The sequence below is a fragment of the Nannospalax galili genome, unplaced genomic scaffold (assembly GCF_000622305.1).
Source record: "Nannospalax galili isolate Female #2095 unplaced genomic scaffold, S.galili_v1.0 scaffold4511, whole genome shotgun sequence".
Taxonomy (NCBI): domain Eukaryota; kingdom Metazoa; phylum Chordata; class Mammalia; order Rodentia; family Spalacidae; genus Nannospalax; species Nannospalax galili.
In genome coordinates, this window is record NW_008328835.1 from 8,081 (window position 1) to 15,057 (window position 6,977).

At 41.5% G+C, this 6,977-nt stretch overlaps 1 non-coding gene across 1 annotated transcript; it reads left to right on the forward strand.

The window, feature by feature from the left end:
* Positions 1-236: 236 nt before the first annotated feature.
* Positions 237-343, forward strand: LOC115069683. Its single transcript, XR_003848922.1, has one exon. It is a non-coding gene; the product is annotated as a U6 spliceosomal RNA (small nuclear RNA).
* Positions 344-6,977: the final 6,634 nt, after the last annotated feature.

Here is a 6,977-nt window from a genome sequence, read left to right on the forward strand (position 1 = left end):
AAACTTCATTCCTGAGATTTTTGTACTTTTGCATTTCTTTTTATTATGTGCCCATCTACTTCCTCATGGCATCATAAGGGACATGCCACGGGGCTTCCATTAGCATTTCATTAACACAATTTACCACTTTTGGACCATTTCTAGAAACTATTAAGTTCTGTACACTTTGATTATTTTCTGTGCTGGAAATTAAATGCAAGATTTTGCTGAATTATATATCTATAAACACTTGGCGAGTGTTTACTTTGGCAGCACACGTACTAAAATTGAAATGATACCGATAAGAGTAGCGTGGTCCCTGCACAAGGATGGCATGCAAATTCATGAAGTGTTCTATATTATGTATATATGTGAGTATATATCCTGATGTAACACCAGGAGCTAGTAAAGTGGAAAGGAAACAGGGAGGTAAAGGAAAAGAAAGAACCTAAAAGAGAAGAACAGTAGGAAACAGGCCTTAATAAGGGAGATATGGATAAAAATTGCTTAGTTTAAGGGAGGGGGGAGGGGAGAAGCAGAGGTGGGCATCCTCTATGTGTGACCACGTTTAGTTTTACACAGTCATTTTCACAAGCAAGCAACTTTTCAGAATCCATTTTAGTTATTGTAATCCTAGAAAATAGAAAACAGTGTGAAGCTATTCTAATTATTAAGATATAATAAATGTCTCACCCTTAATAAATAAAACTCATTTGCATTCTTCCTTTTCTAGAGATCCATATAACATAAACCATGTTCTCTTAAATGTTTTAAACTATGTTGGTGAACCAAAGTAGGGTGTATGTGAGTGTTTAGGTTTGGGTGTTCTGAGGTTTAATCCCAGGTAAGGACCTGGGAGTCAGAATATGCAACCAGTGATTAGAATTAACTTTCACCCAGGTGAAATCAACTGTCCTGAGACATAATTCTTTCTAACTTCTCTGGAGCTCCAGGTCCCACCTGACTGCATGTTGTAAGGAACAGGTCCAGGACAGGAACACCAGAGACACTGGTTAAGTAAATACCAGTGTCACAAGGATTGAAAATTAGTGCAATGCCAGAAGATGAGTCCATCCCCTTTCTAGAAAGTGGGGAACATCCAGGACCAACCCTGCAGCTCAGGAGCCTCCCATAATGTACTAATTATTCCCCTTGAAACTGACCTTGTAATTCTCTGCGTGTCAGGATCACAGATGGAATTAGATGGCCTTGTCCTGAGCATTTAGAGAAGTGACTGCTTCCAAATGGGTGAGCAGAGCTACAGGGAACAAACCCCATGATTACATCACATCCCTGTGCTAGCTGTGGTGGGAAGCCATTCCACTCAGCAGGGTCAGTGTCAGAGCCAGGAACAGGCCCCAAGAGAACAGCCTCCGCCCCAGTGAGGTCAAGAACTGTGCCACCCAACAGGTAGGAGTGAGGGGAACAAATTTGTTTTCCTGTAGTGGGTCCTGCTGACTGAAACCAGCTGGCTGAAGAGGGCCTGGACCGCCCTGGTGATTCAAGCTTTGGGCCAAGGAAGAGCCGGAGGTGCTTGCCTGCTCTCCTCGCATAACCCTGCCTCTGCATCTTCCTGAAACTCTTGGCTTTCCTTCTTGATTTTCAACTCCCGGCCTTATGCTCCCAGTTTCCCTGCCTCGCAGGATTTCCTCACTCTGCACTGCCTGTACCCAACAGGTAGGAGCGAGGGGAACAAACTTGTTTTCCTGTAGTGGGTCCCGCTGGCTGAAGAGGGCCTGGACCACCCTGGTGATTCAAGCTTTGGGCCAAGAAGCAGGACAAGAGGGTGGACAGGGCTGGGAAGAGCCGGAGGTGCTTGCCTGCTCTCCTCGCATAACACTGCCTCTGCATCTTCCTGAAACTCTTGGTTTTCCTTCTTCATTTTCAACTCCCAGCCTTATGCTCCCAGTTTCCCTGCCTCGCAGGATTTCCTCACTCTGCGCTGCCTGTGCCATCGCCTGGTGTGATTGGCACGTGAGGCCCGCTCCATCTGTGGCCTCACAGCAGCTCTGCGCAGCTTCACGTCAAAATCCAGGGAGGCAGAGCTCGCCTCACCTGCGGGGGCTTGCAGTCTCAACCGCCTTCCGGAACGCGAAACCTTTTCCACACCAATATTTTGAAGTCACACTTTGAGGCTGCAAATATGTCACTGTTACATCCTTTCTCATAGCGCCGTTTGTATTTTGAGTGTTGCGTAGTAAATTGTAATTGCCACCAACTAAAATAGATATAGGAAATAGGAAGTGTGGGCATTTCTCATAATTTACCATTCTTGTTGCCTCTTCCCCTCAGCATGACTGCAGTAACAGCTCTTGCATAAAACACCAAGGAACACATTGGCCTGAACTGAACAAAGCTGCTTATTCTTGGAAAATTTCATTATGCTTATAGTTTTAGGCCTAGCTGGGTTATTTTCTCCACAGGAATTTTGAAGATGCCAATTGATAATATGTCTACTTGCCAAAGCCCCGTTGAGTAATTTAAATTGCTGGGAGTATGGTCACCAGAGACACACAAATGGTGGAGGGATGAAATTTACATCGTTGTCACCCCTTTATGGAGAAGCCAGGGGAAACTCCTATCTCAGCATTAAGAAGTGTGGTGCTGCTTCAGATGCAGTGGGTGGGCACATCTGTGTCTTCTGGTCACTTGGAAACTCGGGTAGGTAGGTGTGATTGTTCCTGGCTCGGGCTGGTGTGCCCAGCAGTGACCTGTAAGATTCATGCCCAGCACTGCTGCTACTGGCAGAGTGATTATCTCCCTGGCAGTACCTCCCCCCTTAAAATCCTCATCCCCAAGGTTTAGGCCTAGCCTAAAACCCCAAGGTTTTAGGAGATGGGCCTTTTGGAAAGACCAGTAATGAATCAAATTGGAATTGGTTTGCTCATGAAAAACACCGGAAGACCGGTCACTACTTCTGCATGTGAGAAAGCACCATCTGTGAGCCCCAAACTAGGCCTCACTGGACACTGAGTCTGCCTAGATCTTAGATATACAGCCTGAAGAACCATAAAACACTCAGGCTGAGCATGGTGGCAATCCTTGGGAGAGCAGCTGAAACAGACAGAGACTGCCCCGCTGTGCACCCACCAGTCCTGTTGTGATTACCATTATTGCATTTCACATTCATTTTCTTACAGTCTTTGAAAAAGCTATTTATTCTACTTTAAAGTACATCTTACTGTCCACTGTAATGACCAGGCAGGAGTTACTAGCCTCTCTGCCCTGGGCTACTGCTAGGCCCTTGACTGGTCACTGCAATTTGCATCACCAGTCCTCAGCTGCTTCTCCCCTCAGCACCTTGAGTAACTCTTAAACAACAGTAATCTATTTGTCTCAACCTTTTCTTTTGAAGAAAGTCAAACAATGAAAATTTCAGGAATAATATAATGAATAGCCATGGAGCTGTAGCCTGGATTTACATTTTATCCCTGAACCTGTCTTAACATGAAGGTCATTGTGTTCCATGGCTGTGATAAAACACCATGAGTAAAGTGACTCATGGAGGAAAGAATTATTTTTGTCTTCTGGTTTGAGAGGGTAAGAGCCCATCAAGGCAGGGAGGCAGGGCAGGAAGTGGCTGGCATGGCCCCAGGAGCAGGAAACTGAGAGCTCACATCTTAAACCTAAAGCACAAAGCAGACACAGTGTGCTGGAAGGGGGTGAGACTAGGAACTCCCAAAGCCTGCTCCCAGACTCACAAAGGTTCTATGATCTCCCCAAACAACCACCACTAACTGGGATGTAGATGTTCAAATACTTGAGCCTATGGAGGATGCTTCAAATTCAAACCACCACAGTCATTTTCCTAAAGGCTCACACTACGGTTTTCACAGGTAAGATTTGACATTAATTCACTGCTTTTGTCTGATACATTCAAACTTCCACTATTGGTCAGCTACAGTCTTTCATAGCTGATGTGTTTGCTCTTGCTTTTATCTGTGATTTAATTTGTGACCATGCATTGAATTTAGTTGTCATACCACCTTAATCTCATTTTGAAGAGTTCAGGTCCATGGTGTTGCAGGCTAGCTTTCATTTTGATCTGTCTGATTGTTTTCTCAGATTATATTTAATTTAGCGTTAAAGTTTCATTCTTGTGAGCACATCACAGAGATCACGATTTGTCATTAGTGTATCATGGTGAAGGGACATACTGTTTATTTATCCCACTACAGGCGATACAGAGTTTGACTGTTTTGTCAGAGTATTGCCTACCAGATTTTTCCATTGTAAACATTTCCCTTTCCTTTTTAAATCTGTGTGTGATCTGTAGAGAATCTAATTATTTTATAGATAAAGAGATAATCTTTAGAAAAACTCCATCATTATACTCCTGCAACGATTTCTTACCCAGATGGCTTTGCGTATGTCTTTCTCACCACTGTATTCCTCGACACAGTTGTTCTTTCTCATATTTCCTGTCTATGATTCAGTATATACCAACAAGGGACGGTCTCTTACTGTCTAGTCCAAGCTGGCCTCTGAGTAGCTTCTCAGCATCTCAACATCCTGCTTATTGCCTTCCTAGCACTCTCCTAATAAGTCATGTTTTACCTGACTTCATCATCTACAGCTGTAGCTGAGCAGAAAAATTTAAGGTAGAATACCAGAAATTCCTTTTTCCTTTTACATTGTTTCACAATGTAATATATATATACCTATATATATGTATACATATATGAGTCAATAAAATTAAAAGATAAAGATTTATGATGTAAATCCAATTAAATACATCTATTTTATAGGTAGAACATTTATAATCCAAAAATCTCAAGGTTTAAGGACTAACATGGTGTTGCAAGGGGAAATTCAACCTCATAGGATAGGCTGCAGTCAAAATGCAGCGTGCCAAAGACACTGTAAGTGAAACCTCCATAAGGCATGGTGCACATGAGACACAAATGAATATGGTGTTTAGAATTTGATTTCATCCCTGAGATATCTTATTATGCATACATTCAAATATGCCAAAATCTTTTAAAAATTGAGTCTCAAATACTCCTTATCCCAAGCCTTACTAATACAGCATTCTTATAATCTTAGCACTGGCATTCTCAGTGGTACAGAGATGAAATGCAAAAGACTGACAGCCAGAAATTAAGAGAACAAAACCAAAATTAAAGTTGGGGTTTGTGCTAGTCAACTTTCCATGACAATACAAATACCTGATAGTACCGATTTATAAAGAAAAACGTTTGTTTGGGCTGCAGTTTTGGAAGTGTCAGGCCATGGTCGGTTACTCCGCTTTGTAGTCTGTTGTGTCTTCAGGAGTTTGGGTTGGAAACATCCCACCTCCTGACAGTGCATCCTGGGGACCAAGTGTTCAACATATGTGCCTTTGATGAACATCCCAAAGCCTACATGTAGCTGGAGGGCTTAAAATTCTCCACTTTTTGAGAGGGAGCTCTGGTATGTATGTTGGGAGGGGGAAAATTTGGGAAGAGTTGGAGGGGTGCAACTAGGGTGGTGAATGTGGTTGAAATACATTGTATGTATGAATGAAATTCTGAAATTTTGAGTAAACAAAAAGACTATATTTCAAAAATCACTACTCATATTGACTATATCTATTTTCTAGAGTCCTTAAACTTTACAGAGTGGAATTAGGCTGAGAAACATTCAAGTAAATTTCTCTGAAGAGAATTTTACTGTAGTAAAAACAAAGGTCCACCCTTTGTCTTGTAAAAGGTAAAAATGTAGTCACTTTTGAGATGGCATCATTAACCATGTCGTTTCTGAGCTTCTATACCCTATCCCAAACTAACCTGGGGGAATTCCAGCATGATTTAAGAGACAATCCATCACTTCCTTTCTTTTTGCCTCCAGTGTATTTTGCATGCTGTGGGTATCATTACTAATGGAACAGGTCTACCTAGCACTTTTTTATTTTCAGGCGAATGAGTGTAAATTCTCTGAATTTTACAGATAGAGGGGATCTTAATTTTGAACTCAAATAAGACAAGTGTTTACTTTTCAGTGTGTATTGCAGAGCTTGTTACTGGCCAACCTGATCCCAGAAATCAAAGCCCTGAGCCAAAGCAGTAGTCGCATACAGACACTAGGCAGGCAAACACAGGCAATAATATAGTAACCCAAGACGTGGTTTGACTTAGACAATGAACACCCTTCTGCTAATAATGCACTTGGCAACCTAGGACCCTCACCTGCATATCCTAACAATGCACTTAATATTCTAGGACCCCTAATTGCATTGAAACACACACACAAACCACTCTGAACAATGCAGTAGGTTTCTCTACCCCTAACAACCATCAATGCCTCCCTCTTCATTGACAGTTCTATTCAGTTTCTGAATATACCTGGCGAAGAGAACATGGAGGCTGGTTTAGCCTGAACTGATTTTGGGTGTACATGTATAAGATAATCTATGTCCTACACAGGCACCAAGGATTCAAGTGCAACTGATTATGGCTAGTAATAGTCAGATACATAGATTAGAGATGCAAGCGCCAACATCTCAGTGTTAGTAGTAAAAACAGTGAGTCTGTCTGCAAGGAACAATATATTCTAAAATGAAATGGAGATCTTTTTTAAAGGTTAAAACTCATCCAATTTTATATCTTACAGGGCTTATACTGAGTTCAATAATATATATAATTCAACTGTGAACCTAGAAACTTGCACCCACTTGTGAGATGTACCCTTGCTCTGGAGTGTGATACTGAATATGTTAAAGCTGTTATGAAATGCTTCTCCTAATCAAATTATTAAATACTTACTTCATGTTAAATAGTAGAGGTGATAAACATTACCAGTGAAATCTACCTGATGACTTTATATCCATGCTCAGATGCCAAGGAGCTCAGAAAGTAACCGACTGTGACTAGTAATAATCAGGTATATAGAGATTAGAAACGTATGTGCAAACATCTCAATGTCAATTGCATTACAAATGTATTTTTCTGTATGAAACTGTGTATTTTAATAATGAAATGGAGATCTTTTTTAAAGGTTAAAACCTCATTTAATTTTAT